This window comes from Eptesicus fuscus, chromosome 19 (genome assembly GCF_027574615.1).
Source record: "Eptesicus fuscus isolate TK198812 chromosome 19, DD_ASM_mEF_20220401, whole genome shotgun sequence".
Classification (NCBI taxonomy): Eukaryota; Metazoa; Chordata; class Mammalia; order Chiroptera; family Vespertilionidae; genus Eptesicus; species Eptesicus fuscus.
This window is the reverse complement of record NC_072491.1, coordinates 41,569,708-41,575,707: the sequence shown is the minus strand read 5'-3', so window position 1 is coordinate 41,575,707 and position 6,000 is coordinate 41,569,708.

Here is a 6,000-nt window from a genome sequence, read left to right as displayed (position 1 = left end):
TGTGTTCAAACCTAAGCCCCTCCTGACTTAAAGCTGCTCTAGGTCCCCAGGAATGATGGGCAGCGATGCCAGTCGATGCAGGTGCCCATAATCAGGAGCAGGGGGTAGGCCCGTGTGCCCGCTGCCACAGTGCCCGCCAGTCCAGGGCCATGCGAAGTTTGCCAGCAGGATCAGGTTACAATTCTAAACTATCTGGAAGTTGTAGGAGCTGGGGCTTGGGGCACCTTGCTGTGTGGTAACCCTAAGCTCTTCCCAGCTTAGCCCAGGCCCTGTGCCCTGGAGAAAGGGGATAGAACTCTCAAGGCCAGAGATCCTAAAGACAGCACACTTCCCTGAGCCCACGCTCCAGAGACCTTGGGCAAGGAATGGAGACCTTACATGTGCACCAGCTTGTCTAGAGCTATCAGATTTTTGTTAAGGTGTAGATTTCAAGGCCACCCATTAATGGCTTGTTTTATTTTGTAAGTATCACTATCTGTTGTACACTCATTCTTAGTAGGCATGCTCTTATGAAGTACTTTTGAATTATGCTTTTTAAATGATGAGAACATCCTATATAATAAAACCCTAATATGCAAATCAACCCAATGGTGGAATGACTGGTCGTTATGATGTGCACTGACCACCAGAGGGCAGACGCTCAACACAGGAGCTGCCCCCTGGTGGTCAGTGCACTCCCACAGGGGGAGCGCTGCTCAGCCAGAAGCCAGGCTCATGGCTGGCGAGCACAGCGGTGGTGACAAGAGCCTCTCCCGCCTCTGCAGCAGCGCTAAGGACCCCTCGGGGGATGTCCGCCAAGGGGTCCCGGACTGCAAGAGGGTGCAGGCCAGGCTGAGGGATTCCCCCTCCCCCCCCAGTGCACGAATGTCGTGCACCGGGCCTCTAGTTATTTATAATTATCAAAGAACTTTGAGAGAGAATTCATGCAAGAGAAATGAATTCATATTAGGATCACTAGTATGAGGCAACTTTGAATTTATTTTGTCAATTTGTGTACTCTAAAGTAGTCCACATAAGAACACTCAAAAGTTGTTATTAAAAACGAAACTCCTGAGCCCTGGCCAGGTGGCTCAGTTGGTTGGAATGTTGTCCATACAATAAAAGGTTGCAGGTTTTATTCCCAGTCAGGGCACACACCTAGTTTTTAGGTTCCACCCATGGTCAAGGTGCATGGGAGGCAACCCATTGATGTTTCTCTCTCTGCTCCTCCCTCTTTCTCTAAAATCAATAAAAACATATCCTTGGGCAAGGATTTGTTAACATCTCACAAGATTCCTGAGCCTCAACTCAAACTCAGTGAGTAAAAATTCACCAAGGGAATAACCTGGACATATGGATAGTTAGCAAGTGTCCCCAGTGACTGTCACAGGGGAGTCTTAGAACTTGCCCTACAGAAATGAGTCTTCGCCAGAGAAACACCTTGGGGTCGCTGGGGAGGCTGCTAGAATCTCTGTGATGGAGCCTCACTCAGAGATGTTTTTAAGGGAGGGTGTAGCTAGACAAGCATCTTTAATTTTTAATATATTTTTATTTATTTCAGAGAGGGAGTGAGAGATAGAAACATAGATGACAGAGACACATTGATCGGCTGCCTCCTGTATGCCCCCTACTGGGGATTGAACCGGCAACCCAGGTGTGTGTCCTGACCAGGGGACCTCATGGTCCATGGGGCGACGCTCAATCCACTGAGCCACACCAGCAAGGCTGGACAAGCATCTTTTGAAAACACTCACTGAGGGATTCTTGCCTGCGCGTTGAAGATACCTCTGTCCTAGAGGAAACCTAATACGGACGTGAGGCGTGGGAATGAGGCATAACCGAGCCCAGGCTGCAGCGTTGAGGAGGAAATGTGGTGCATACCTCTTTTTAGAAACAGCACAGTTTTTCAAAGCAGCGAACACGGCAGGACTGGCACACTGGTGTACAGCGGGAGGTTGCTGAATGTCCACTCCGTCCCAGGCAGGCAGTCGCTGAAACCATCACTTGGTGAGTCCGAAATCACTCATGCCATCTGGTCAGTCCTCATCCAAACAGGACACACAGCATTCGAGTGTCTAAAATTCATGAGGTCCACTCACTGCTGTCCCCATATTACTAAATCCTATGCCAACTGGCAGCTCTATTCAATCACATGTATTGATTTTTTACATAATAACATCAAACCACTATGCTATACACCTGACACTAATATAATATTGAATTATCAACTGTAATTGAAAAAAATAAAATTAAAAAATACTTATCTACTAACTCAAATATTAGGAAGCACAAAGAGAAATACTTCAGGTACCCTAAAAACTCCGAAGTGCCTCTTCATATGCACAATTATTACTGATACGTACTAATCATTAAGCCCAGAAACATCTTCCTCTCCATTCAATGCAATTCAGGGTCTGAACCAGTGAGTTTCCAATGCGTGTCTAACTGCATAATTCTCCCACAGTGTTTTCATTTGTGCTGTGAATTTAGTATGTAAATGGTACTAGCTGTGTGGGGCTGTTTGCACCAAACGATAACGATGAACTAGGTGCTGTATAAATAGAAAAATAAAAGTACATGCTAAGATGCTAAAGATTGACATTTCAACTTAATTATTAATTATTAATAAGCAGTACAAGTTTAAGGCTTAAAATAAAAACAAATCAAAATGCTCTTTAGTGAGCATTGCCCCCTGCCCCACTTATTTATTTATTTATTTGTTTGTTTGTTTATTTGTATTGTTACAGATTTTTACATACATTCACATACAGCATGCTACATATACTGGTCTGGATCTTTCTTTTTTTCCAGCTAATAGGTCTTGGGGATTTTTTCATATCAGTATATAGTTTCCTCTTTCGTTTTTGAGAATCATGAAATCTGAATTTCAATTTGGTTTTATGAAGTTCTGAAAAGACTTTCATCTCTCTGACCAAGTCCCGCCTGCAAAAGTGTGTGTGAGTGTGTGTACGTACATGCGTGTTTTTGAAAAGATCACTGGGCATCTCAGCTCAGGGTCTCCAAAAAGCAGATGCCAGGACAGCATTCGATATGCCAAAGAGTTACGGGGAGAACACATCCAAAAGATAAACGTCAGAAGAAGCAGGAGTGGTGGGGAGAGCCTCTTGGTCAGGAGGCAGGTCTGAAACCTGCGAAAGGAAGCAGGAAGGAAGGGGGTGGGGTGGGGGAGTGGAGGAACCTCAGACCGCAGTGCACCCTGAATAAGCTTCAGACAAGTCAGTGGGAGCACAGAACACAGCAGCCTGTCGGAGGAGGCATGGCCCAGCTCCACTGTGCCCAGCAGTTGGCTGGAGATAGTCTAGGAGGCGCGTGGCCTCAGCACAAACCCTGCCAGGACCAGAGGTGCAGCAGCTCGAGCCTGTTCATCTCTCGCCCTCCTCGCAGCAGGTTCCCTTGAAGGAAGCTCTGAGCAGTGTGCAGCCCTGGCCCACAGAGTCCCCCCTTCCACTGCAAGCATTGCCTTGTCCACACTTTGGGGAGCAGTTCCATCGACCTCTCTTCTTTCTTATTTTTTAAAATATATTTTTATTGAGTTCAAAGAGGAAGGGAGAGGGAGAGAGAGATAGGAACATCAGTGATGAGAGAGAATCACTGATTGGCTGCCTCCTGCACACCCCCTACTGGGGATCGAGTCTGCAACCTGAGAAATGTGCCCTGACCGGGAATCAAACCCTGACCTCCTGTTTCATAGATTGATGCTCAACCACTGAGCCACACCGGTCAGGCCATCAACCCGTCTTCTTGAGGGAAAGCTTAGAAAAGGAAAGTTAATAAGACAACTAGAAGCCCCGTCTCTGCAGTGGGTCATGGGGGGCTGCAAATGCTTATCTTCTCCCTCTCCTTCCATGCATTCTGCATTCCCCTCACCCTACGCTGCAAGGGATCTGAGGAGAACCAGGAAGCATGCAATGGATCAGCTGGGTTCTGCACATCTTCCTTTCTGTCCCCATTGTCCTCTTCCTGCAGGGTCAACTCCTCCTGCCGGTATGGGATTCCTCCTCTCATCTGCTGATCCCTGGGCTCAAGGAGTCAATGGAACTGCCAGGCAGCAGCCAGAATTTGCAGTGCAACCTCACTTTGTCCTCTTGCAAGAGTGAGGCCCCCTGGGAACCCGGCAGAGTGCAGAGCTGCGGGGATCGAAAGGATAAAGATGCTGAGGAAGTCATTTGGATGTGATGATAAGTGGGGTAATCTCACTTCCACCAGTCAGTTCCCAGGCCCATATGTTCTTCCTACTTGGAAAATCATGCTACCAAGAAGTCTGATTTAGTGAATGTACTGCATCCTGAAGGCCACACTCGCTCTGTTTGCAGATTATTACCTGCAACCTGTGTCTTCGGGAGACCATTCATTTCCTCATTCGACAAGGCCCGCTCCCCATAGATAATAGAGGGATGTGGGGATGCAGGCTGTAATCAGACCCATGGTCGGGGCTCACTTTGGCACCTCCTTCACTGTGAAGTGGGTCCCCTGGTCGGACGCTTTGTTGTGTGGAATTCTACACCTGTGGATCAGGCCTGCCATAGCTCCTGGACAGCGGTGACAAAGACTGAGGCTCTGTGGGCAGAAAAGGTGAACCTCTACCCAGACCAGGTGAACACTGGCTATTCCAGGCTGGAAGGGGCCGCACGGGGTCAACCTGCCGCCAAGCGGATGATTAGTGTCCTCAAGGAGCAGTTTCTATTGCTGGCAGGTGGGACAGAGGCAGCAGTAGCTTAATCGGCCCTGATAACTGGGAGCCTTTCCTGATGGGCCCCGTAGAACCTCCATCTCTGCCACCAAGGCCACCAGTTCGTGTGGCCCTTGTTTTGGGGCTGGGCTGGCTGATGAGGAAGGATGGCTGCCATCGCCTGGCAGAGTCCTGTCATCTGCTTGGGTTTGCCTCTTCCATGGAAGCCATTGACTTGTAGTGCAAAACTCCACACATACTGCCCATCACTGAATATTCATCCACATGTCCCTAGCCTAGAGCTCCACATCTCTAGTCTTCCAGTCCTGTCCCTTCCAGGCTCCTGACCAGATGGCCAAGCTGTTGACTGTTGTCCAGAAATGTACATATATTCCCACGTCAGGCCCCTTTCACACAAAATAGATGACCAGGTTCACCACTCACAGCTCTGGCCCCCGGAAGGACTTCCCCCCAGGTGGCTGTAATGCAGCCTCCATTCATTTACAGCTCCATCAGGCTCCTGAGCCTGTCCATCTATAAACCTAATGCAGGCTTTTATCCCTCCTTCAGCTGGGTTTATGGGACCTCATCTTCCCATAGTGAGAGCTGGGGACAGGGTACTGGTAAGACCAGTTCTTGCAGCTTACTCGTGCCCTCTGGTCCTAACCAGCTTGATCCTGGACCTACTGTGTCCGTCTCACAATAAACTGCTTCTAGATCTGTCTCTGCCTGGGCAGGTTCAAGGAGACCCGGCTCATAATGAGAAATTCTAGATGAATGTCACTTGGTGTCCTTTGGTCAAGCATTCCCTTTCTATCTAAGTCAAGTAACTTACCAGGAACTGCTTCTCAAACGCTACAACATTCTCTTTTGCAAGTGACATGGCCTTGCTTCAGATCTCCCTAGACCTTCAGTGTGATTCTCCACTAGGGCTTGCCATAATCTCCATATTGTATCTTTTCTCCCCCTGACACCAGACACCAACACCAACGAATCTGCCTGGTCACAGGGCCCAAGAGGCAGGGCTGCTTACAGCACAGCCCGGGCCTCCTGCAAAGGCCTTCCTGCTCTGAACCCTCTCAGAGCGGGCAGCCCATCTTCCATGTCACTCAGTGTACAGGCTGGAGCAGCTTCTACTAGTAAGTGTGGTATGTGTCGCTTCCAGAACCCAAGAGACCTACCAAGTGCCCTGGCTCCTTTTTTGTGTTGGAGGCTGCAAGATGCACAATTTGCCTCTTATCCGTAGAGGATGTCCTGGGAGAGCTTGGCCTTGATGTGAACACGGCTGAGCTGAAGTTGCAGCAGCTGGAGGCTATCTGCCGAGTGCCCTC